This window comes from Crinia signifera, chromosome 8, assembly GCF_055691185.1.
Source record: "Crinia signifera chromosome 8, ASM5569118v1, whole genome shotgun sequence".
NCBI lineage: Eukaryota > Metazoa > Chordata > Amphibia > Anura > Myobatrachidae > Crinia > Crinia signifera.
In genome coordinates, this window is record NC_139224.1 from 62,583,718 (window position 1) to 62,608,811 (window position 25,094).

Here is a 25,094-nt window from a genome sequence, read left to right on the forward strand (position 1 = left end):
AACCAGAATAAGGGCCAAGGTAATTTGATGTTCAGTGTGAAAGGGGTAGTACTGTACGTACTACCTAGCCCCAGCCATAATGCTGGAATTATAGTCAGGTTCTAAATGCAATTTTTCATAGTCCATGTCCATACCTCCCAACATTGTCCAGGACCCCTCACACTTTCACAATAGCAGCTGGAGTGCCTTTAAGAATTTGACATTTCCTACATGCTAATGTAACATTATAGAGGCATTAATGATACATTTGTTTTGTGGGCTTGTATTTCCATGAGCAAAAACACTGGAGACCACACCTAAGCCTGAATCTCTTCTGGGTCCTGGCCAGTAGTGTTTGTAATAAGTCACCAGGGCTGTTCCAGAGGGTGGGGACTGGCTGGCACACAGCAAAGCTCACCATTGTTAGAGAAAACCATAGGTACAACACAAATAAAATAAGATTTACATGACTTCTATGAATACATATACTGTACAATAAATTTAGTATTTTTTTGTCTTTTTTAGTCTTATTTTCTATTTTCCCTAGGCATTGTCAGTCTCCCCAGGGCTTTTGGTGAGCGTCAGCGGCTGACTCGCAATACCCCACCCAGGGTGCACCAACAGAGCATCCCCCTGACACACATTAAACTGGGATTAGCATTGTTCCTTCCTCTATGACATACTCTATGCTTTGTGACAGTCTAGTATGTTATTTATAATCTCATTGTATGATACTGGAAGAGCATTATTGTCCCTGTGCCAAACTGTGCTCACAAACCCAAATACTTGACTATACAATGAAATGCTTTGAGAACTTGTTGCTTCACCTGTTACATCAGCCCACTTCCAACAATTATTACTCTATAGTAGGGTTGCCAATCCTGGAGCATTTTTTCAATCCCAGAATTCGGGATTGAAAAATGCCCGATCCTGGGATTCCCGGGATCCCGGATTTGGCTTCCCTAAATAAAAAACCCACCCTGGCCGCCCCGCATATTTACTTACATGTGCGGGATTACTGATGCTGGGAGGCAGGAGGGTGAGTGAGGGCCAGCACTGGATCCAGGAGCCGGGCAGGCAGGTAGGCGGATGGACGATGATGTCATGCTGCGCGCCGGGTCTGCGCAGCTGCTTGGCCTGCGCAGCGTGACCTCTGGCCTCATCACGCTGCGCAGAGCCACGCCGGGGAAGGGAGAAGCCGCAGTCTAATCTCGAAATCCCAGAATTGGAAATTGAAATCCCGGTGTTTTAGGGGCCAAATCCCGAGATCCCGTCGATCCCGATCCCGGGATTGGCCACCCTACTCTATAGCAACAGTGCTTAAATATCTACTTGACTTTGCAGTGCACTAATGCAGTATTTCACAAACCCTAGCAGTGCATGTTTTCTAGATGGAGCTGGACTAATACAACGGGGGAAATTTACTAAGATAAGGAGCTCTATTTCACATGGCATTCTGCTATGGGCAACCAATCAGATACTATCTATTAGCTTAATAAATAAGAAGTAGATTCTGATGTGAACCAGAACTCCCATCTTTCCCCAAATGAATCTTCAGGTGCCACTAATTATTCCTGAGGTTACGTTGACAACCCTCTCTGTTAGGGTTCCATAAGGACCGAGTTTGGGAAACACTGCACTAGTGTAACCTCACTGGATGGTATACTTAGATTTAAGGTGCCCATACACGGTACAATTATTGTATGCAATTTGGACTAGATCTCGTCGCATACGTTTTGCAATGAGATTCAATCTAGCACAAAAAGTATGTGCAGCACATACATTTTGAGCTGTGCGATGGGATGTGTGTGTGGGAGCAATTGTACTGTGTATGGGCACCTTTAGGTGTATTCAGTCATTCATTCATTCATACCATTTTCATTTCTTGTGCAATCTGGGATAGTTTAAATCTCCTGATCGCAAACAGAACGTGTGGTTGTGTGTAATAATATTTCCCCCTCACTTCCCCCATTAATGGGCCCATTTATCAAACAATGTTAGCCACAAATATTAGGTATCCCCTGACTGAATGAAGGAGGGAGGGTAGCAGGCCCAGCACCACAGTCAGCACATCGCAGGGGTGGGCTCTTTTTGGATCCCCTGTCCCTGCCTGTTTCCTTGGTAATACATTTACCCGCTGTGATCACATTCTGCAAAGCGATCTTGGGTGTTAATATTGAGCCCAGCACACATTGCCAGTGCAATCAGGGCAGCCATCGGGCGGGGGTGGGGTTGGGGGAACGACAACGACTGTGGGGACTCCATTCCTGGGCCCAGATAGAAAGGGGGCCCAGGACTGTTGTTTATAAGATATAATTTGTCAAATTTCCCGTCACGCAATGTAGAGGGTGAGTAGTGCACCAGGCATTCCAGGTGTCCGAGAAAGTTAAGGGGGCCCTACCTGTTTTGTCAGCCCCGTCCACACAAATTCTGATGGGAGCCATGAATGCAATTAACTATAAATGGCTCCAAAATAACAGTCACTTTATTGTGGATGTTTACTGCCCTTTGATCCTCTTAGAAATGCTAAACAATGATATGTAATGAATACATGCACTGGTGACTTACTGCACTGCTTACCATTTGCACCAGGTATGAATAAAAACTGTTTTATGCTTTGCAATGGTAAAACCTCATCCAGGTACTATCATATTCTTCTCTCAGTACAACCAATCAAGGTTTGCATTCCCTAATTCCCTTTTGCTCACAGAGCGGCAACATCAGTTCATCCCAGTTGCCTGGAGGCAAGATAAATATTGGTGCTCCCAATCCAGAAAATATTCTATGAAACTTGTTACATTGCACCACATTTATTTACATGATGATTTATTTTAAACAAATACATTGCTTAGCAGTCATAGCCAGGATTAGAACCTGTGACCTGGCTCACTGGAGGCAGACACCTTACTGATTGTTATTCTAGTGGAACAGGTCATTGGTTCTAATACTGTGACACTTACCAAAATTATGTTTAGAAAAAAATGAGTGTGACTTCTATTGTCCTGCTAGGAGCCACAGAAGCTGAATTGACAGCTTTCAATTAACTGATTCAATCTCGCAAGGGAGGAGAGGTGCCCCCTTGGGAGCAGGAGCCTGGGGCAGATGTCTCCATTGCCTCCCAGCGTTACACCTCTGGGCAACATTCCAAGCTACAAATGCACAAATGCAGCTGCATGGTGTACAAACATATCACTATCCATGTTGGAAATTACACTGGTAAAAAGCCATAAATAAATACGCAAACTACATTTGCATAAATATTTTCCCAGCAAAATAGAGTTAAGCACCAGCAGCAAATCATACGATCTATGTGCCAAACATAAATATCCCACATAAATATGTATTAATAATAAGAATGATACATGTAAATGTGCTGTCATGGATCATGCATTAGAAACTGCTCCCCACTGGCACTCCCTGCCACTGTTCTATCTTTGGATTGAGCAATCAGCTTTTGTATAGAATATTGCCAATGCTGTGTGGGAAAACACACTGGACATAGCCTCCCTTATTATTCCAAGTGGCAGGACTGGCTTATCTTCTCGTCTGTTTAACATGCTTGGGCAGGCATCTTACTTGGCGTGTGTCGTAATACAGAAACATGTTACAGCGTTATACAGTTGGCCTCAGGTTACACCTGTCACTGGGATTCACATGTACAGAACACATGTGGCATTATATAATCTACAGTCTAAACTACTGTAGGAATTTATTTTAAATTTAGGTTTGCAGATCTAACAATAAAGTTTAAACATTTTACATTTCGTTGTGAAATGAGAGGTTGGTTTGTTCACAATAGTGTTATCCAATCCCAGTAATGTCACACCAAAAGTATTTATGTAAATTACTAACTGATATTCTTGGAATAAAGTTGCAACTAGATCAAACATGAAAACAGGACAATTAACCTGCTGCCCAAATTCCTGAAGGCTTCAGTGTAGTCCTTCCTCTCTGATGCAGAGAATACATTAGGAAATTCAATGCTGAAGAACTGGATTTTTAGATAATTTGAATTAATGACAAATGACATCGATCATCGCTGAACCTACGTGGAATTGTTGAAACTCTGTGGACGCGATGCTTTAAACCAAAAATGTGGTAAAACCCTGTTATCTGTTTTCACCGCATTTTCGTATACAGTGATACACTATAGAAGCCTATGTGCTATATGGGGCTATGGTGTTATAGGGATCCATCAGGGATCTCTCCCAGCATGCTCTGTGGCCGTCGCCGTCAATCTGTGCATGCGCAGATGGACTCCCGAATCTCACACCTGTAAGTCCAGGAACGGAGCAGCATTGCAAGGACAGTTCTTATAACAAGAGCTGTCCGTTGCATTACTAATCGCATATGTTAGTGCTTACGTGATTAGTATGAAGGCAGTAGCCGGCAGAGAGGGGCAAAGAAGAGTGGCGGATGTTAGATCATCCCGCCCTGTATGTTTAAATCCCCCTCATTTGGTGATCCCAGTCCTTTTGGTCGGGATATGCAAATCGGGGAAATGTTACAGGTTGACTTTTTCCTGATTACCCGATACAGTCATCGAGGGATTGGAGAATTGCAGTTACGGTAGGTTAGAATTGAATCTGAAATAGTATTTTTTTAACTGCTTTGACCACATTAAAGTCACATTCTACATGTTTTATTTAAACAGTGCATATGAAATGGTTTTGTTATCTATGTTTTTTATAGGTAATGTTGCACAGATGAGTTGTTTGAGTTAATAATTACAGCAAGCTCAATTACTACACAAATAGCTATTGCTTTTTGACCCTTTACCTATGCAAACTGACACCAGCGAAGTATGGGGCTCGTACAAATTGTCTCCAGCTTTTGACATATTTGTTCTAAATGGTTATGAATGATGAATCGTGAAGTGAGGTTAAAAAAACCTATGAAGTGGCTGTGAGTCCTTATCCCTACTGATTGCCTCATGCTCTTGACTTTAAGGTCACATGACCACGTATGAGGGAATCAGTAAGCAGGCTTTTAATAATTTACAATATATATACAGTATATTGTCAGCATTACTCCAGTCATCATGAAGCATACAGATGTATAAAACATACTGTTCTTTTTGATGCATTGGATGGTAAGATCAGGCCGGTTCCCTGCCCCCTGCATATGGAATGAGCGGGACCAGCTCATTACATATGCAGGGGGCGGGGACCTGCTCATTAAATATTCACTGCACAGAGCGGGTCCCGCTCATTCCATATGCAGGGGGTGGAGACCCGCTCATTAAATATTCACTGCGCTGGGTCCCGCTCATAAGATATGCACAGATCATATAGAGGGACCAGTGGCATGCAATGTAAATACCGGCTTATAGTGCGGTCTGAAAGGAGCTTGAAAGGGGTATCACCTGCTTTGACCCGTTTTGAGAAATGTTCCAAAAACCGGGTCAAAGCAGGTTTTGAGGTGTTAAAGCAGCATAAGTGAGTTAAAAAGTTGTATATTCATAGTGTGCTCTGTATTATATAATTATTAATATTATAATTGTTATTCCATCTACCAAAACCATAGAAAAGAAGCATTTACATGTTTTAACAAGTAACATTTTTCTAATCTTATTCCCCCCAAAAAAACTGGGGGGGGGATCTTTACCAAGGCCCAGATTGTTTGTTAAATATTTTCCTAGCAGCCTCTCTCTCCATCCCAGCATATGCTGCTCAGTGCTATGTGCTGAGCGGTAGAGAAAGGCAGCTGCAGCGGCAGCCTTCTTAAACACTGCGTGGTGCGTACAAACTATGTCTTCTTTTTTGAGCAGCAGATCTGGCCACACTTCCTCCTATTGGCCACACCCCCTAATTTTACTAGGACCTGTCTGAACTGTTGGCGTCCCCATAGGTGGGTATGGTACCGTAGCCCTAATTCATATGCAGGAGGATTTTTGGACAAAAACTATTAAAAGTGAAACATAAGAGGCCACTAATAGGTCATGCGATCAGCTAGTGTATATACACTAAGGGTTGCTTTACTAAAACTTTTAAAAAATGCTGTGGTGGTGTTGCCTATAGCAACCAAACAGATTTGAATGATTTTTTTTTAGGATTTAATACAGAAATAATAGCTAGGATCTTTTCATTTTTAGTGCATGGACATAAACGACAAGTTTCTGTATACAGGGCGTTCGAAATGCTCATTCTATTGTGAGATTTCCGCCGAACTTGGCCATATCCATACGTTGCAATTGTCCCAAATTTGGGGGACAGTCCCGTTCTTCTTTCCAGCTGGAACAAGTTGGGACTCGGGTAGGCGTATCTGTCTGTCTGTGAAATTGGGCGTTTCAGGGTGAGAACGGAGGGCCGATAATGTAATTGCATGTAACTGGCCTGATTTGTGGGGGTGTCATGGGGTGTTGTGTGCATGTATCTAATGCTCTGTGTGATTCTCAGTCATGTGAAGGGGGAAGAGCAGCTTGTTTCTGTATGATGTGTTGCATTTAATATGGAGCTGGTGTAAGCACTGGCACTCATGATGGCAGTTAGCGGAAAATGTGTGGGCAGCCTGACACCCAAATTATAGTAGTTGGACGGAACCTCACATTATTAAATCTGTCTTCTGCCAATGCTGGCAATTACAGCCACTTTACATCATGATCAGCCCTCAAATCATTGTTACCCCATGTTACAATTACCCCATGGTTGCTGACTTCCTAGCTGTCCTCTCAAAGGAGGGCAGCCAGGTTGGCAGAGCAGACGGAGGTGCAATGCATCAGAGGGGGTGGGGGTGGGGGGGGTGGCACTGCAACGGAGGCGGTACAGTGGCATTGTGGTCGCGATCACATGATTGTGGCCATGCTTTGCTACACAATACTGAGATTACCAGCATTATACAGCATGGTACACGGCTACGTAGGCACCATTCATTTAAAATCTGTCATTGGTGGCTCATACCCATTCATTCCCTAAGTCACTGTTGCATGATTCAGAAGAAATCAGGAGAGTTGCGTATTCTTCCAGGGGGCGGAAGGCCACCAGATTTTGGGTATTCTCCAAGCCGTTACAACAGAGTTGGCAAGTATGAGTTCCCCCGCGTGTCTTCAGTTGTATAGCCCTTAATAAGGTAATTTATTAAAACAGTACTACATACGACCTATCATAAAGTGTCTCAAAAGAGAATAAACTTAAAACATGACTTTCACTTCCTTTCAGCCATCACTCTGAAAATGGCCATTTTGTCATCTGTCCTGATTCAGCTCCGCAGTGGGAGCCTGTAACATTCCCTGTACAGTGGCCTCCGGCATGTAAACCTTCATCTCTGAAATGACAGAAACGCACCTGGGGCTATTGAAGTGAAAGACTAATTTTAGCTAACACCCATATTTAATGCTTATACTGATTTTTGTAAAATAGGCTTTATTTCGGCAGGTATAGGTGCTTGAGGCATGACTTTCATCTCAGTGGTTCCTTGCTGATTTCCACAACTCAACTTGTCGCAGTCATTTGAATTTTATTTTAGGGAAGGGCAGAAAATGACACAGTAACTCGGGAATGGACAATCTCATGGAACATGGATTACTTACAATTAGTCCTCAGGCCAAACTTCAGATTCTGTACAATGGTTGTATAGATACATACAGTACACCATGTTATTAATAACCCCATATTTATGATGTTTCTGTGACCCATAAGGGAGATTCCTGAGTGGGGAGCTCCATGTAGGTTACAAGAAATAGGGGGACATTTATTCAAGTTGAGAGATAAAAAAGAAAGATAAAGTACCAACTAAACAATTCTGTTATTTTATAGACTGTGTTTGAAATATGCCAGTTACAAGCTGATTGGTTGGTACTTTATCGCTTTGATAAATATTTTGCCCAGTATCATTGTGGTAACATCTCCTGATGTGTAAAACCACTTTTTCTGCAATGTGCTGCAGAGGGCAGAAACATGATTACTCAAATGTCTGCAAATTACATAATTCAGGGGGGCGTGGTCCCATGTCCCACCCACGGGCAGTAGTGTCCCACGTTAGGGGAGGGTGCAGTGGCAGTCCGCCTGTCACTTGCTGCTCTTCTTAGCATAGCAGCGGTGAATAGATGCAATTTGCATGCATACAGCATCTATTCACAGGAAAGAGACAGGGACAGGGAGCATGGCCAGCAGCTCTCAGAACACTGGCCATGCCCCCAACAGTTATGGAAAATGGGGACATGGATGGAACATTCCCACAAGGCTACACTAAAAGGATCTACCATTAGTGCATCAGAGGGTAACCTATCTTTTTAGGCCAATCCATACAACAGTCTGCAGTGTGAAATGGCTGTTGGACTCAAATTATCAATAGGCATCTATTATATGTAGGTTTCCCCAATATCAGGCCAGTTTCTGAATAGCCAAAACCTGTGCCAGAATACCTGATATGCATTTACTAGCACAATATCCGTATGTTCTGCAATCCCCATTTTCTCCCCATTACCTAATAACAGCTGACAATGCCTAGCTAAAATGACCTTACAAGAGTACATGTGGCTCAGTAAGCCGTTCTGCTGTAGGCAAGAGAGCTTAGAACAAGTGTGCTATTCTACATATCTGAGTTCTACTGTTCCTTTTACAGAAAATGGCAGTGTGTGTAGGGGCACTACCAGAACTGTGGACCCCATAGCAACATATTAAGCTCCTGTCCCAATTATTCTTGAGAGATACCTCTCTGCACCAGTTACTAATTGTATGCACCCTTATAGTACCCTAGTTCAGTTTCTGAACCAAAGTAGTGCCCTAGTTAACATAATGCTCCATAGTAGTTCCAGAGTTAATATTATACTCCATAGTAGTACCATAATTAATGTTATTCTCCATAGTAGTGCTCTATTTTATTTTAAGAACCGTCATATTTCCTTTGTTTACATGAATCACATTGTAGGGCTAACATTATGCAACACAGTACTCCCAATTCACCTTATAACCTACAATGTTCCCAGTTCATATTATGAAACATTACAGTGCCCCTTGTTCATAATGTGCCATATTAAATTGCCCTCCGGTACATGTTCTGCCACTTTACAGTGCCACAGTTCATATTATGTCCCACTATAGTGCCCCCATTTCATATTGTGCTACATTAAAATGCTATTATAATGAGAAGATCAGATTATGGTAACTTTCAGACAATATTGTGCCACATTACATTGCCCCTTACCATTATAACGTCCAATACACACTCCTCTTACTGAAAATATAATGTCACATGCTTCACTGGGCAATGAATTAGATCCAATTGCTTGGCAGGCAAATTTGGGAAACTGGAATGCAAATGTATAATCTGTGCTCCATAGTAATGGCACTCCTAGCACCCACTATAGTTACACCCATGCAGTGGGTACAGTAGGTGCCAGGTCTGTTGCTTACACAGTTAAAACTCACAATAAAAATTAGTAAAAATAGTGAGATGTGAGGGACAAAATGAAGTAACTGGTTGCTAGTGAACTGAGTTTACTATTACATTATACTAATATATTAATACTAACAAAATGGCCGCTTCTGCTATATGTTTGGTAAATCATGGCACTATTATCTTACTAGTTTTGTTTGTTTGTGTATGGATTCCTAAGGTTTATACATTAGCCAATGCAATATTATTAGATTCCTATGCCAAGCACGCTAACAGGATTATCACATCTCTGTGGTAAAGTCTCTGCAGGTAGACAAAACAAGACAATGTATTACAGTGGAAATGATACACTATAACACAAATACTGTGTAATTATAAATAGACAAGTTGTATTGACTTGCAAAGCAGCAGTGTAATAAAGGGAAGTCGTCATTTTGTTATATAAGCAATGTAATGCAATCTGTAAGAGAATTAATTAATTAATTTATTTATTTACAGTTTCTTATATAGCGCAGCAGATTCCGTTGCGCTTTACAATAGTAGACAGTGATAAGACAAACTGGGTAACAACAGACAGACTGAATTAATGAATATTATTTTTAAAATAAGAGCGTGGGGTTCCTTTAAGCATGGGAGCAAACACTGTAATGCTCTGTTTGAATGGATAAAACACTGGATTGGATATCTCTACAATTAGACTGTAAGGCATGTCTCCCTATTTGATTTTGCTTCTCTAAGGCTAGTTGTTCTCTGTGAATCCAAACGGAAGCATGGCGAGGACGCATAACAATGTATTCTTTCATATTGAAATGTTTGGAATATTTTATTGTTTATTATTCACAGGCAGTTGATATGTTCAGTTTGTCATGGAATTTATCCTTAACTACATCCCATTCAGGACAATTCAGTGTCTGTACTGCTGAAAAGCTCATAGTGCTTAATAAACATAATAGAAAAGAGCGGTCCCCAAGCAATAGTGTAACCCATGTAATACAGCAGTGTGTCTAATGCACACATGATATGAATCTGATGGGCACCTAGAGAGGAATAAGCATGCCCACAAGTATGCACTGCATTGTCTCCAATGGGCACCCTATGGGGTGTGGCTGTACCTCCACATCTGCTCACACCCCCAGTTCTTGGGCCCAATCTCTTTATAGTATTAGTTTATTAGAATCATATTACTAAAATGCTTATTTGGTCTCACATGCCTTACATTGTAGACATAGAGTTGATTACTATCTATAGAGTGCACCAGAGGCAGAACTCTTAGAGGCAATGGAGTCACCTGCCGCCGGGCTTCTGCTACCAAGGGGGCACCTCTCCTACCCTGCATGTTTGAATCAGTCAATTGAAAGCTGTTGATTATGATTCTGTTGCTGACTCCCCCTCCTAGCAGAATCATCAACATATATATATATATGTTTATTTTAAAAATAATATACATAACATACACACATGCATATATATATATATATATATATATATATATATATATATTTATATAAGGTGGTGTGTGTGTGTGTGTGTGTGGAGGGGGGGCGCACCAATATTTATCTTGACTCCAGGCAACAGGGATGAACTGACGCCACTGGAGTGCACCTCTTACCCACTAAACAATACACCTTTGTTGGTGTCTATAAATGTGCCTAAATGTAGTATCATCCGAGTTGCTAGAGGTTCGGGATTATGTGTGATTATCAATGTTTTTTTTTTTTAAAGCATCATTCTGCTTTTAGGATGCACATGGCTGTCCTAGATCATCAATAGCTTTTTCTGTTCCAGCGTAGAAATGTGGACTCTTCTGTTTCAGGTCTAGCTACCTTGTATATGCTGACACTACCTTTTAGAGACAGTAACATTAATATTTAATGTTACGTTTGACAGATACTTTTTTTATCTTTAAATTGACCATCTTCTTAAAAACAGAATTTTTTTTCTATGGCTGCCGTTTATACCTTTTAGTAATAGCATTGCAACTTTTTTATTAATGTTAATATTCTATGGATAATGCTGACATTACCCAACAACGAGCATTTCTTTTTGTAGAGCCTTCTTATCTATGATGCACTATATTAATCTTGAAAGTCTCTTCTATCGCTGCACATAAAATTCAATAGATTTTCCAGTTTTTTCTCGCTTATCTTCTTGCCATCAACAGCAAAACTAGTAATATACTGTAAAATCTATTGGTGCTTGTGTTCAGCCAGTAAAAGTCTTATGGGTCATACACACGGGGCGATTTCTGACTAGAATTGGAGCACTGACCACTTCCTGTGTATACCCTGCAGCGATGGCGATGCACCTCTATTACCAATAGGGAAAGCCAGTGCTTGCCATACTGCCACCATCCCCCCCCCCCCATTTTTTTTATCACACATCTCACAGGGGGTAGGGGTTGCTGCTTGTGCAGTGCATGTGCAGGGTCCTTGCAGCAAATACAGTGGCCTGCTTTATAATGAATGGAGGGCTCTAGGGGCAAGCATGAATATCTTTGTCTAACAGCAAACTGTGATATTTGGTGGGCTCCAGGGGCGCTGTATTAAATTTACAGTGAGTGACAAACCTTGCTACAGTATGTCACCGGTTGTAAACACCCTTCTGTGCTGTTACTGGTACATTAGTAACTGTAAGTGATTGTGTGCGCTCCAGCTATAGGCAGCATTTCCTAGAGCACCCTGCAGCCCCATCATTCATTTGTAAGGCATCTTACTGCGACCCACCACTGCTGAATATGACATTCTTTACACTGCGACAGAATATGTCAACCTGCTACTGAAAACATCACATTGCGGGCAGACACAGATATACGTAATGCAACTAGTATTTCCTACCCCATACTGACACTACATAGGCTACACATCTGTAGTTATACAAGCGCAGGAGTAATACATGTAATATAGGTTTTAGAAAATAAATTATAGGGAAGTATCACCTGCCCAGAGTTTTTCTAATGTTTAATACAGAACCAATCTCCCTGCAAAAGTGTAAGCTGCGTCATCTACTGCTAAGCAGATGGAACTGCTAAACTGACCTCACCTGTGTGTTTTAAAAACAGATTCTCCCGGCACCTTGAGTGACATCTGTCATCTGTCAGTTATGCACGCTGCAGTGCTCAGAATTTGGAAAGTGCGCCAATCACCAACAGTCCAGGTGATGCTTGCTGTTGCAGTGTTACCGCCCGCATCCCTGGAGCAGGAGGGGAAGGGCACATAACATACAGCTCCCTGTGCTGTCCCTCCTCTTTCTCCCAGCGCACCGCGGTGGCTGGCTGAGGCGGAGAGGCTGACAGGCTGTTAGCGAATCAGAGCCTGCGGGTGGCTCATGTGGGGGTCCACGCCGGTAAGGGTGACATTTGTGCTTGGGCTGCACGGCCAGTCAGTTCAGGGTACATACTGTAGGAGTCCGTACACAAGTAAAGCTGCAGTGCCACCCCTAGGCATAGGCCGACGCCCTAGGCAATTGCCTAGTATGCCTATGCCTAGGGCCGGCTCTGTCTGTGAACAAGGCACTAGTGGTATATCATTCATTGGTTGTATGAGTGCTATATTGCATAGTGTGTGCTAAATTCAAGATGGCAGTCACTGTGCTGGGAGAATAAAGATTCACTGGGGCCTTACTTACATGTGCTGAGGTTTACTTGGAAACCTAAAAGTTTATAGATAATGATTTCAAATATTTGTCTGTTTCTATGGGATGAATAATGTTGAAGCAAATTGGAGTCACCACATGGAAAACTGACAGAAATGTCTAGGATACATGTACTGGCAGATATCCACTCTGTACAGTATCTCAACGCCCTTAATGTGTTCCACAGAACACTTCCTAATATTTATAGGTCTCAACCAACACCCGTCTGCAAAGGGTGTGGTAACACGTCTTCCAAATTCTCTGCTTCTCTTACATAGAGTTCCTTCAAATGCTGCAATGCATTCCACTTTTATTAAATTCACTAACTAAATTCAGTATGTAATAAATTCAGTATGAAAACTGCATATTTGTTGATTAGCTAGATAGAATGATAGACAGACAGATGGGTCTTTCAGAAATATGCTATGGCCGGTATTCAATTACCCTTGAAGAAACATGGGCTGTGAAAAAAAGAAGTTTTTGTGATTTATCCCAATGTTTCTCTGATATTTTTGGGGGGATATCTAATTTGGTTGCCTGAAAAACACACAAGTTCAGTGAAACCTCTGTGGTTTTGCTAGAAACAGCCCTGTTTTCAGACAAAAATGGGTCTGTTTTGGGGGATTCTGCTTGCCTGAGGCATGTGAACTAAATCCCCCATAAACCGCAGCTCATGCTGGTTTACAGGATACAATTATCAATGATCGCAAGTATTTGAAGACGGGCCTATATGAGGATGTGGTCCATATATCAGCAGTCAGGATCCCACAAGTTAGAACATAGAGGGTTACCAGCAGCCAGAATCTCGACACATCGCAGTTAAGTACTCGGATTAGGCACAGGGATCCCACTGTCAGTCTTCTGACTGTTGGGATCACAACCATAGGTGCCGATTTATGTGTTTGCTGGTGGGTGCTCAAGCCAAAAATATAGAGGAGTGGCTTCATGGGGAAGGGGTGTGGCCACAAAATAATGCTGATTTATATTATGGAGCACAGTTGTCTCCAATAATCAAATTACGGCAACAGAGTTCCACATACATAAATGCCCCCACAGTGCAGGTACATAAATGCCCCCACAGTGCAGGTACATAAATGCCCTCACAGTGCAGGTACTCCGCGGACAGAATACACTCTTCCCGGCATACTGTTTCTCAGGTGGCGGGTCCGGCAATGTTGATATGGCAGTCCAGCAGCAGGACTGGGGCCCGTGGGTGCTCATCAATTTCCGTGGGTGTTCGGGCCCTTGGACCCACAGAATCGGCACCTATGATCACAAGTGCCGGTATTTTATACCCAACACAATATATGTTATATATGTTAAACTGCTTTATCATTATAAATTACAATGTTAACCCCCGCCCATTTATGGACTCTGGATAATGTATAATTTACAGACATATATATCTACTCTTCTCCTACCTAATAAACCAGTCTGCTCTTCAATATAACGGATTGTCATAGCTTCAGATCATTGATAATCTGAATACAAGCCATTACACTAATTTCTCCGACATCGGAATCCTGACTACTAAATCAGGGACGTAACTAACTATTTTGCACCCCCCCGTCGCACGTTTTTTTGGCGCCCGCCCCACCCCCGCACACACCTAACCTGCCCCCCCCCCCCTTCTTACCCGTACCTGCACCCGCGGTCTGCGTCTCGCCCGGCTCTCTGCTGGGACCTGCCTGACCATCACGGCCCCGGCCGGCTCCTGCTGCTACAATGAAAACTGACTCTTAGAAAATGGCTGCCCCCATACTGCAGACAGAAAACTGTCTGCAGTATGGGGGCAGCCATTTTCTAATTGTCAGTTTTCATTGCAGCAGGAGCCGGCCGGGACCGTGACGGCAGGTCCCGGCAGAGAGCCGGGCGAGACGCAGACCGCGGGTAACTATAGCCCCGCAGACCCCCGGCGGCACCCCCAATTTCTCTGCGCCCCCCGCCACTTCGGGGGCTGCGGAGCTATAGTTACACCACTGTACTAAATGTCCGACAGTCGGGATACCGACTGACAGAGGCTATTTTCCCTCGTGGGGGTCCACTACCCCCATAGAGGGAAAATTGAACCTGTGGCAAGTATAGCGAGCCACCAAGCCCGCAAAGGGCTCTGATGCGCTCGACCCTCGCCGGACTACTGGCAGTTGAGATTCCGATGATGGAAAAATGACCATTGGAATCGCAACAGTCGGGGTGCACACCACACCCATACTGGGTCACTGAGAGCTTATCATATTCCGGAACCTCCACATAACCTCCAGCAGTATTCATATCTTCTTGCATCCTATCAGGACTGTCTTGCAATCTGGTGGGACTGCCATACTATAGATTCCAATCCTTATGTATCCCTCCTATTATACCTATGGATTGTAAACCTGCAAGCAGGGCCCTCTATGTCTGTGTGTTATTACCCAGTTTGTTTTATCACTGTTTCCATTTGTAAAGCGCAACGGAATCTGCTGCGCTATATAAGAAACTGTAAATAATAATGTACGTCTCCTAAATTGCCTTGTACAGTAATTCGTTATTTTCTATGTTTTGCTCATTTTTGTATTGTTAGGCGCTGCGGAACCCTTGTTGCGCCATATAAATAAACAATAATAATAATAGTTACACTTACTAATGTGACCAATAATGCTGATACTGTACAGATTTTGTTAAATCATTATCACATTAGTTCAGTGTGTGTGCGGTCAGGATAGCAGATGCATGACTAATTTTGCTGCATAGTACAGATTTAAGACAATAAAAGACTATAAGTATATAAAAGTGTTTAGCACTGAAATAGTGCATATGTCATACTGCGAAGGTCTTTCCCAAACCCATGAATGAGCTTTCCGTGTGCATGATACTTGCTTGGGAAAAGATGAAGCACCATGACCCATAATTAATGGAAAGTATACATCTCACCTTCTAAACTGTAAACTCTGCAATTTTCCCCACTGGAATAATTTGCTGTCAGCAAAATAGCACAGCGGACACTTGATCTCCTAATACACCAGCCTAGTAGTGTATCTGATAACAATCTCGCTCACCGCAGTTGTCATATTTAAGTCCACTCCTTTGTTTCCTGGTGCTTGTCAAAGCATGGTTCATGATTATAATGAATAGATACTATAAATCTGAGCAAGGAGCGTGATATAAACATATACAGTAGAGGTGTCTTCCTCTAGCCAGAGTCTTTCATTTTAAGTTTTGTAACCACAAAATCAATAAAACAAAGAACTTCCCTGCACTGAATAATGTTCCTTGATGAACAGCTATAGGGAACGAAATAGGAAAAAAATTGTCATTGTATTTATCATGCAACGACTATGTAAGTTATTGCCAAAAATAGTCTTCATAGGGCGTTGGGACCTGTGAGTCACAAATGCAGCTACAATGTTATACAGTACCTTAGCAACTATACTACAAGCATATGGACGCATCAGACATTGCTCCGCAGTTTCACATACCTAATGAGTGACTGGAATGGTCATAGTATCTGCTGTACATTGTGTTCATGTTAATTAAAGTTTTGAACTAGATTGCATCGCATGCGATCAAATCGAAGCAATCCGAAGCTAGTTCAAAAAGCATGGGCTGCACAGACTTTGGGGGTTATTCTAATCCATTCGGTCCTCTGTGCATTCGCAAGGTGGACCGATGGTGCGCGTCTGCGCATGCGTGTTTCAGCGCATGAACAGATGTAGGGTGTGTGCACCCACGGCAAACTTTCGGTTCCCCGGGTGCACGCACCCATGACGGCGTGCGGAGGCCGGAGATGGGCGGGAGGCACCGGGCTGCCCCATTATCATATGGGAACGCCCAGCGTCCCATTGGCGTTCCCATGAGAATGCTGGGCGTTCTAATGGTAATGAGACAGTAACGCGGGTGGCGGGCAGCTGACATCACCGGATGTCAGCTGCCCGCCCATATCTGTGCCAGTGTGCACGCATATGTAAGTGCCTTAAAAGTCACTTTTATATGCATGCACGCACCACATCTTACGATGGTTGGCGACCATCGAAAGATGTGGGCGGTTACCCGAGGCATACGAATGGATTATATGCAAAACATCCATTAATAGCCTGTGCGGGCGAACCCGAACTTCAAGGGGGGGGGGGGTCGTTCACCGGGCGGGGTTTGGTGGACTCGCAAGGCTGCGAATTCGCAGCCTTGCGAATGAACCAGAATAACCCCCATTATGTGCTGTACAATGGGATGCCCACGGGAGCGCACATCGCATCGCATGGCACCCTCACACCTTCAGTCAAGCTATTCAGTGTCTACTGTATAATCCCCTTTATATACATGTATTGTCATTGTGTCCGTTTTACAATATCTCCCTATATTAGGTTGATTTTAATATGTAAATGACTGCTGCTTTTAAAAAAAAAAAGGAAAAAACTCTCCCAAAATCTATATCATTCTGATTCTCACACCCTATTACATTTGGCCTATTGATTAAACACACATCATATTGCAGTTATTTTTGTATTTTAGTTTTTTATAATAGTTCTTTGTTTCATTTATTAATTGTAACTACTTTAAAAGCAGCAATCACATAACAATTTCTTTCTTAACAATAATCACTGTAGCAGGCTGTAAGAAGAATCTTTGTCATTCTGATTGTTTATTTTTATAGTTCGGCATAGCAACAACTGTGACATGGCATTTGACTAGGGAGCAGGGAAGCTTTGGGAAACCTCTCTGAGCTCTGCCTGTCCTATAGAATACTCTCGTCTTAGTAAAATTCCCCCTATATGTTTTAGAACTGTTAATGGTTGCAATTTAAGTGAAACAAATGTCACTTAAATTGCAACCATTAACAGTTCTAAAACATATAGGGGGAATTTTACTAAGACGAGAGTATTCTATAGGACAGACAGAGCTCAGAGAGTATGGCGTAAATGTCAATGTTCATATTGTTCTAAACCGATGTCGGATTCGAAAAAAAAAAATCTTGTCATGCAAACATCTTGTTGCTATTGTGTGATGGAAAATGTCAAATATCACACCAGCAACCTGCCCCACCCAGCTGGAAGATTCTCTTATTACTCATTCTGCATTGCAAAACAAAATCTTACACTGCCCAACCTATTTTGTGGGACATTTACCGCCAGACACTGGCAGACAGAAACCATATATGACTGTACTGTACATACTTAGTGTTTAAAAGGCATTGTCACAACCACTGGAAAACATTTCCCATACATGACCTTGTATGGATTACTAGGATTTTCTTTTTACAGAAAAATGAAACAGGTGACAGATAGAACATATGCTAAAATGGAAGTTGTTCTGCATTAAGGGCTGCATATGAATCTCCCTATAAATCCTTATAAACTAATAAACCACTCAGCTGCCTGTTCTTGCCTGCTGGTATAATACAGGTATATACACAATGAGATCTCCATAGCACTACAGTTATCAGGAATCACTGCACATGTAAATCTTTTTCACATACCTACTTAATGCCTGTGCATGTATAGCTAATAAGGAAAGTGTGTATTATGCATGTAAGCAAGGACAGTGGGCCCGATTCAGGTTAGTCCTCAGGTTTGCGAATTCGCAGCCCTGCCAATTATCGAATGACTGTGCATGCGCATGCTACGGAGTGCTGGGACCCTGCATGGCTAGCCATCGCAGGCTGCCTGCTGGTAATTGAAACCCTGCGGGGGTTTGGGGGCGGTAGAGCTGCATTTTCCGGGAGTGTCTTGGAAAATGCAGGCATTCCCCAGTCGTTGGGAGGGAGGGCGGCTGACGCCATCTTCCCACGGCCATCACGTGTGTAAGTTAAGAATTACTTGGCAATGTAGGCAGGGAGAAAATCACTCGGTGGTGAGTGATTGTCCCCCTGTATGCACGGCTGAACGCGGAATCCTCTCTCCCAGGGCGAGATGTACTAAAGGGAAAATGCGGTAAAACCCCCGTTTTACCGCATTTTCCTATGTACTAAAACCCGTTCGTCACGTCACCGCAGGGCAGGGTATCGCCACCTTTGGGTGGCGATACCCTATAGAAGCCTATGGGCTTCTTTTCGCCACCCGCCGCGTCGCCGCAACCCCGCCGCCTCGCCGACCCCCCCTCTCCCCCCTCCCTTGGGCTTACCTTCTTGCAGGTCCTCCTGGACCCCGGAAGGTAAGCCCTTCCTCCCCCTAGCAACGCAGCCGGACGTCCTTCCGGCTGCAGGGGGAGGAGGAAGCGCCGGGGACAGCTTGCTTAGCTGTCCCCGGCGTGAAAGCAACAAAAGCCGGCTGGGAGGTGACGGAGCCCCCCCGCAGACCACAGTACAGGTATCGCGGGGGGGCTCCGTCACCGCATCGCGATGCCAGCCGCATATGTTAGTACATATGCGGCGGCATCGCGGCGGGGGGGGCGCGAAGGGCGGCGATGTATTTTAATACATCCCGCCCCCAGGGTTATACTAATAATGCTGCTCTCTGAGTGCACAGTGTATGTCTAGCAGGACTGGAGTCCCTGCAGTCCCCCTTTGAGGACTGCTCTGCTGTACTCTGAGGTTTGAGCCACACCAATTCTAATGTCTGTACTTATTGCAATCATCATGCTGCTCTCTGAGTGCACAGTGTATGTCTCAGGACTGGAGTCACCACAGTCCTCCTCTGATGGCTGCACTGCTGTACTCTGAGCCACACCATTTCTAATGTCTGTACTTATTGCAATCATCATGCTGCTCTCTGAGTGCACAGTGTATGTCTAGCAGGACTGCAGTCCCCGCAGTCCTCCTCTGATAGCTGCACTGCTGTACTCTGAGCCACACCATTTCTAATGTCTGTACTTATTGCGCTCTGAGTGCATAGTGCATGTCTAGCAGAACTGGTATACAGTATATTGAGCAGATGCAAATCTTGTTAAACGTTATGTACAATATATCCAATATTAAGGCTGCTAGTAATCAAGTGTTTTGCGGCGTATGGGTGAAAACCGGAACTGGACAGGACCCCGGAACTCCAGACCAGATAGGCTCCATTCACCAATTTCTGTCTTTCCAGAGCTTGTAGTGTCCGGTTCGGGGAGTGCCTGTCCGTGGGGGCTGTCTGGGGAGAGGAGGAGGGAGAGAGTAAAGCCTCCCTGTATGGTCCGGGCATAAAGCAAATACCGTAATGGTCCGGACCACACAGGGAGGCTGTAATCTTCTCTTCCCCATGTCCCTGTTGAAAGCTATCACAGGTATCCCTCCGGACAAGACACCCCCCGGACAGGACACCCCCTGAACCGGACACTCCAAGCTCCGAAATAAGTTTGATGTCCGGTCTGGTGTTGTGGGGTCTTGTCCGTGTCTGGTTTTTACGTAGTCTCTGTTTTGCGCACTTTAAATGATCTAATAGTAAACAGATGCATATATATCTGTATCTATATATCTGCTGGTGCCAGCTGTGAGCCATGTCTGCCTCGTGCTTCTTTAAGCATCATGAATACTGCATGGCAGCACGGAGCATTCTCACCTGGCATTAACAATCTGCCCAAGGAAAATACAGTAAAATACACTTGAAGTAATGGAAAATATGTTTCCTGGCGTTGACGGTGATGGAATACAAATGGCTTCAATGTGTGGTCCTGTACTAACTATCAGTAGTACATTTAAGATAGGTCAAACATTTTGCCTCTTTGCAGTCCTGTAATATATATCCATCACAATGACCAGAACCATCATTAGCACAACATTCTTCTTGGTTCTGCATTTTGAGAGACCACAACCCAGAAGGTCTGACTCATCATTTTCTGAAATCAGCTTAGAAAATGTCATAGATGTACATGAGAATGCTCTACTCCATTCCCTGTTGTGTGTGATGGCGCATATAAAAGATGATTGCAAACTCTACTACATTGTTTTAATTAGCATAGAATTATACTATTGGAGAATGTACTGAAGGAGTTGCATTAGGTTACATGAATGTCACCTGCAAAACTATCTAATGTCCAAGAATCATAGTTACGGCAACATTAGGAATGTGTATAGCTACATTAAGGCCCTTATTCTGGATCGCACGCAAAGGCAAATTCTTTCTGAAATGGACAAAACCATGTGCACTGCAGAGAGAATTAGATTTGGGTGAGGTATTTTGTTTCTGTGCAGGGTAAATACTGACTGCTTTATTTTACACTGCAATATAGGTCTCACTTTGAAGTAAAACCCCACCCAAATCTAATTCTCTCTGCACATGTTACATCTGCCCCACCTGCAGTGAACATGGTTTTGTCCATTTGAGAGGAATTTGCCTTTGGGAGTAAACCAGAACAAGGGCCAATGTTATGTGTCACGTGTTTTAGCTATCCCCATATTTAACTGCAAATAAAAAGCATTCCCATGAAAAAATATAATTAATAATTTTAGATTATACAGTCACAACATTTGCATAATATCACTGCTATACCATAAGCTGCTAGTTCCCGAACAAATGAATCAATAAAATCATTGTAACAGGATATTTTATATTATGCCATTGTAATAAATTGATATTTTTCTATTACTAATTAAATTCCCTGTATAAACTTGTATTGCCTGTCATAAAACAATGCAGAATCAAATGATATGTAACATTTCTTGTCTCCGCAAGATCTATTCTACAACAGGTCCTGCAGAATTCCTTTGCCACCAGGGGGCCTAGAATATATTGTACCACAAGTTGATTTAAGATGTGATGAACTGATTTGGATTTTTAATATGTAGCTCCTATAAAATGTAAAAACTCCCATTATAATGAATATACAGCACTGTTAGCTGTACATTCAACCATACATCTGCCCTGCGCCAACATTCACAAAGTTTTGTAAGCTGTAATGTGTTTCTCCATATCCTGCAGAACTCACCTTGTATAACCAGCTCAGAGTCTGGACGTCCTCTCTCACTTGCAGTGTGAATGGCAATACTTGTGTAGTGATATTTCACAGTTATAAGTTTTCTGTGATGCAATTAGGGAGGTGCCTGTTTTATAGGAACCTATTTGCAAAGAAATAGCAGGGAAAAAATGCAGCTACACCCTTATTTTTGGCAGCTGTACAGTTGCAAGAAGTGGGAGGAGGCTGAGAGCTATCCCAGGTTCTGTACAGCCTGAGTCACTTTTTTTTTTTTTTTTTGGTGGTGGTGGTTAAAACATGAATGACTAAACCATGCGTGATGAGGCACAGGGAAACGGATTTGTTTTCAACAACACAGATTTACAACCAGAAAAAAATAAGGTGTAGACAGTCTTGTGGTTGTGGATTGAGAAATGGGTCGGGGAATCCTTACAAGAACCATCCCATTTCTTTAAATAGAATGTATAAAAAAATGATTTCATATGACCGATTTTCTAGCATGAGAATAGAAGACGCTTTTCCTCCAATATATGCATTAACATCTCACAAAACAACATCTCCCTATTCTGCAGTCTGCAAGCTTTTGATTTAATGACATTATCATGGAGATCAAAATGTAATAAAAAGAAACCAAAAGATTTGGATATTCACTTGCATTTACAACATTGTGACTAGCTTTAATACATATTGGGGGAAATTTACTAAGATGGGATTTGTATTTCACATGGGATGTTGTGTTGCTATGGGCAAACAATCAGAAACTACTTCTCTTTTTTTTAGCACCTTCTAAAAGATAATAGATAGTATCTGTTTGGTTGCCCATAGCAACAACCCATGTGAAATACAACTCCCATCTTCGTAAATTTCCCCCACTGAACATGGTGTTGTATGTTGTAGCTGTCTGGGCCCCTTTTGCTATCAGAGTAGTATTTAATAACGGTACTTATGTAATATCTGGGCTCCCGTTTTTCTTATGAGACCGCGTCCCCTCGCCACACTTCGGGCACGGTGGCTCGCTGTGCTCGCCACACTATATAAAATCAACTCCATGCGTAGTTGGATAGTAGGGGTATGAAAAAATGGGGTGCATTTAACATGGGAGCCCAGATAATACATAAGTACCTTAATAACATACAAAAGCAAGGGGTGTGAAACCGCGCTAAGACTGTGAACATGCAACAGGTGTAAAAATTATTTTCAAACCAATTTAATAAAAATACATAAAGCACATAAAATATTATGCTCGTTGCGCCTGGGATTTATATGGAGGTGCTTTGTTGAAATATAATAGTTATGGGGGTATGGATACAAAGCGCTGATAATAAGGATGGGAGGGAGGGTAAGACAAACGAGGGAGAATGAGGAAGAGTTTGGGTAAAAGGTAAAATTAAAGGTAAAAAAATAATAATAATAAATAAAAATGAATAAAATTAAAATAAAAATTAGTAAAAATGAAAATAAACAAAAAATATATGGAAAATAAATAAAAATAGAAAAATGAATAAAATACAATGAGCAAGTGCCTAGGAGCCGGAAGCCGGGCAGGAGACACTGCTGCAGAAGCTGCCTGTGTCGGGAACAGCCGCAGCGAGGCGTGAGCTAAGCAGGAGGCAAAAGGCAGAACTGTGAGTACAGTGACTCAACCATGGCAAGAATAGCACCTTCCTTGCCACCTTGAAATTTCTATAGGGGGTGAGGCCCGGGGTTGACACTTTGGGGACATGAATATATACTGTATACCTCCATAGTGGATAACAGAAAAGGAATCACAGGGATTTTTTTTAAACAATAATAATGTTTTTTTCTACAATGTTTTGGGGAGCGCCATCCGCATCATCAGCTCCCCCTGCCCCTGTGCATGGCTGTGGATGCGCTCGGTGGAAATTGTCACACCATCAAATGATTTTCCTCCTGCTAGCATGCGCAGAGTAAGTCTAGAGTTACTCAGCGTTCTAAAGGCCACGGGGATAAGGAGGCTGATTATGATGTCAGCGGACCTCCCACCCATCGCCGGGGAATGCCTGTGTTTTATGGGGCACTCCCCGAAAATGGTGGATTACTGCCCCGAAACGCCCGCAGGGTGTCAATCACATTATTTGCTGGCTGCCTTCTTTCAGATTTCTCATGCATGTGCACAGCGTACCATGCTCTTGCGCGGTTGTCTGATAGTGCTTGTGCAGTGAATTTGCAGCACAGCAAACAGGTCTGAATCAGGCCCCGATTGCGATTAAGTAAATAAAATAAGGACAACAACGCTTGGAGTGGTCCTTGGTAATTGTATTGCTTAACTTAAATAGGTGGAAACATGATCTGAAAGGTTTCTTTGGCCTTCTTGCGTTCATTTCATATTCAGGGCCGGTGCAAGGCACCGGAGCGCCCCAGGCGAGTCGGGGCGGGGGCGCCCCGGTGCCGGGGGGAGGGAGGGGGTGGTACCTGTGTAAAAAAATTGCTGCCCCGGCGTCCCTGCAGTGCTGGGGCGGTCAGGGGTGTCCGTGCCGTAGGGGTACCTACTGCCCCAGCACTGCAGGGACGCCGGGGCAGCAATTTTTTTACACAGATCGCTGGGGGTGAGGGGCGAACTGCCGTCCTCCAGGTGCCGGCGCCCTAGGCAAATGCCTAGAGCTGCCTAGTGGTGGCGCCGGCCCTGCTCGTTTTGGTAATCACCCTTTCTATATATCTAAAAATAAGAGTAAAATGCTCCTCATAATGTTTCAAAGTTTCACAATTTATTCACAGGAGACAATACATTTACGGTAATTAAAACTCCCACATAAATCACTTGACCAGAAATGAATAATACTCAAAAACATGGGTCTTCAAACTGTGGCCCTCCAGATGTTGTGAAACTACAAATCCCAGCATGCCTTGCCAGAGATTTAACATTCCCTTATAGCAAAACTGTGGCAAGGCATGCTGGGATTTGTAGTTTCACAACATCTGGAAGGCCACAGTTTGAAGACCCGTGCTCAAAAAGTTTATTATTATAGTGGATTATACTCACTCTGGACGGCCAGATCCATTTAATGAATAAAACATCTAGAGTTTTTTGAGAATGATACACCCTGTCACTCGTTTTTCTTAATAAAGCATTATAATTTGTTAGCTATTTATAATTTTACGTATTTTATTGTGTGATGAATATCTAAGTGACATATAGGACTGATTTAATCTAAGGTTTATATAGTTTAAATTAGAGATGTGCGGGCTCGGATTCCCCAGATCCGAGCCAGCACGGACGTCATCAATCCGGGCCCGGATACGAGCAGTGCTCGGCGCTTCCCGCCTGACTGGAATCCGGGCGCACGGGCAAAACGTCATCGCCCGGCGTCGGATTCTTGCGAGATCAC

General features: G+C 43.1%; 1 protein-coding gene across 3 annotated transcripts in view; it reads right to left on the reverse strand.

The window, feature by feature from the left end:
* EMP1 (epithelial membrane protein 1) overlaps window positions 1-21,892 on the reverse strand; it is a 38,360-nt gene extending 16,468 nt beyond the window's left edge. Inside the window, exon 1 of one of the 3 annotated variants that reach the window (XM_083156579.1) lies at window positions 21,760-21,892. The gene's annotated coding sequence lies outside the window, so the exon portion shown is untranslated. Of the gene's footprint in view, window positions 1-18,394; window positions 18,981-19,038; window positions 19,095-21,759 lie in introns of those variants that run through there. The other 2 variants (XM_083156578.1, XM_083156580.1) reach the window with 2 other exon arrangements.
* Window positions 21,893-25,094: the final 3,202 nt, after the last annotated feature.